The sequence below is a fragment of the Gobius niger genome (genome assembly GCF_951799975.1).
Source record: "Gobius niger genome assembly, chromosome: 7".
Taxonomy (NCBI): Eukaryota; Metazoa; Chordata; class Actinopteri; order Gobiiformes; family Gobiidae; genus Gobius; species Gobius niger.
Window position 1 is genome coordinate 1110106 of NC_136858.1, and position 2637 is coordinate 1112742.

Consider the following 2637-nt stretch of genomic DNA (forward strand, 5'->3'; position numbering starts at 1 on the left):
TGTGCCGTTTGTCTCACCCCCTGTATGATCCTCGCAGCCAGGTTGTCAGCAGATCGGTCTCCTCTCACATGACACACCTCTCTGAAGTGAGATGCAGTCACCCTCTCCTTCCTCAGAAGATGCCACTCAGGTGCTGCACTTTGACCTCTGGTTGAGGCTTCAATGAGGCGAGACTGACACAATGTTACACACAGAGAGTGCAGATGAAGCTGTTCCTGGCTCGTTGGTACAAAACTACAGTCAGTCGATGTCATGTGGTAGTCATCCAGTGGTAGTTTTGGAAAAGGCGGTGCACCCTGATGTGTGGTCAAAACATGAGGAGACGATGGAGGAGGATGGTGATAGGACAGAAAACTGCCAGCCTGCACTTTTCCAAACTGAGACTCAACGAGGGGTTTGTCGCTCGAGATGTTCATGCAGCAGATCAAGGGCAAGACGCTTGGGTCAAATGCAGCATAGTGAGCTGAAGGGTTGAGGGTGGATGGGGCTGGAAGCTCACCACTGTATCCCTTGTAGAGTGAGGATCTAAAAAAAAAGCTGAATGAATATTGCTGTTTATACATTTCAAAGTACATAAGATTTTTTTTTCCACCAGTTTTAATGACAATACTGTACTACTTGTACTGCTACTTTGTCTAATCAAGCGGGGACAATTGAGTAACTAAAGTATTTCAAAACTACTAAAGTCTCAACATAAAAAAAAAAATCTCATGTCTTCTAATGCGTGATATTTAGTTCAGTAAATTTGATAAATTGTATTTTTTCACACCAAGTGCCATGTAATAAAACATACGGTTTATTTGTATCACCAGAAATTTAAACCATTTAAAACGTAAATGTACTACAACTAAAATATAACAATATAGTTGATAATAACTCAACTTATATAGCGCTTTTCTACCTTTATCAGTACATAAGATACCTCTATTTAATACTACTTGTTTGCTGTTGCTGTTGCTGTTCACCCTCTGAATGTTCTTGAGAGCCAATGTAACAAGTGAATTTTTCCATTGTGAGATCAAGTCCTATCTTATACCTTATTCCGCTAGTTGATGTAGTTCCTGCTTTGGCCTTGACAACAACCATACGGTCCACAGGTCCAGGCTTTACTCCCTGCAAAGTTCATGGAGAATGACTGATGACAAGTACTATGGAACAACAAATACTGTATGCAAAATAAAAGAATGCAAACCATAGTTCGAGGTTTGTGCCACTTTTGCTCAGTTTCAGTGCATGACAGGACAGGTGGCACAGCTGACATCCCACACTGAGAGTAATGAGCAGTTTGGTATAGGAGTGCAACCAGATGGTTGCACATTGCCTTCCCAGCTACACAAGAGCAGGAACTCCTTATAAGCACCACTGGTAAAGAATCTCGTAGCGTAAACTGAAACATACAGAATACTGTTTAAGATGAGTTTTACAAGACAATGGTGTATATTTTTGAATGAATTGTGCTAAAAAGTAGAGTAAAAGAGAGCCTAATTGGCAACATAGCTCCCAGGATCATTCGGGTACTCAAACCCCTCCACCACGTTAAGGTGGCGGTTCCAGGAGGGAGTCTGTAGGTTGGAAATCTAAATTTCGAATATGCATGTTGCACAGGAAAAAATATTGTATACACATGATAGGTGTCAAATAGTCCAACTCTCCTTTTATTAGCTGCCACTGCTTACCGCTGTTTCAGCTCGCTAAGCTTAATTTACTTTTTTGAGACAGCAAGTGATTTGCTGCAAACTGTGCCCAGCTACAAAGTAAGTATCTGCCCGACTAAATGCACCGTGGAACCATTTAATCTTAAAACAACTTCCAAAGAACTAGGAACAACAGAACAAATCTGACAGGACTGAATGTGATATTTAGAAACTGTCCCTACACTCAGCTGGTGAGGAGCTTCGGACTTCTTCATGGAGTGGTAGCACCGAGCTCTTACTGTCACCTCTCCTGACAGACAGCTTTTACCTGACACTGGAAATTACAGACATAACATTTGAAACACTACCCTACACTAGTATGTCAACCTGCTACAATAAGGTCTTAAGTAAAAACAGTAAATGCGGTTCTATCACGGAATTGTGATGCTAGTTACAAGTTAGCATTGGCATAAGTGACTTACCTTCAAAGCAGGTTATATAGGAACAAACATAAAATTTGAAGCCTTTCTCCATTAAGCTCTGTGGAGTTGAGCTACATGAACGCACTATCCGCCGTATATCATTAATGGATAGTTTGGGAAGTTCCAGCAAACAGCGCGTAAAGTCGAGAGACTCAGCCATCGTCATCTGCAAACAGTGCTCGGCGTTGAACCGGAAGTTCTTTTTCTGGCTTGACTAAACGTGGAAGTGAAGCGTGCATATAGCCTATTGCAGGGCAGCAATTTTAACATACAATGATTGTTCTGCCCAATGTAAAAGTGCTTCTTTAAAAAATGGTTAAAAATGCTGCTTAATAATTTAAGAATAAATATGTTGTAATTCATCTGTTGTAATTCATGCTAAAAATAGTAATTTGGTTAAAAAGATAATTTCTACATAGTAGTCAGCATTGGTTTAGCTGAACTTTATTTTGAAGGCTCAGTCAGTAGATGCAATGCGTTATGGGTAGCAGAAGCAATAGGCTATATGCACGCTTCACTTC

The 2637-nt window shown here is 40.6% G+C and overlaps 1 long non-coding RNA gene across 1 annotated transcript; it reads right to left on the reverse strand.

Annotated features, from left to right (window-relative positions):
• Positions 1–356: 356 nt before the first annotated feature.
• Positions 357–1375, reverse strand: LOC306965744. The gene is made up of 3 exons (XR_013793062.1): positions 1193–1375; positions 1037–1113; positions 357–525 (listed from the first exon to the last, which is right to left on the reverse strand). It is a non-coding gene; the product is annotated as an uncharacterized lncRNA (long non-coding RNA).
• Positions 1376–2637: the final 1262 nt, after the last annotated feature.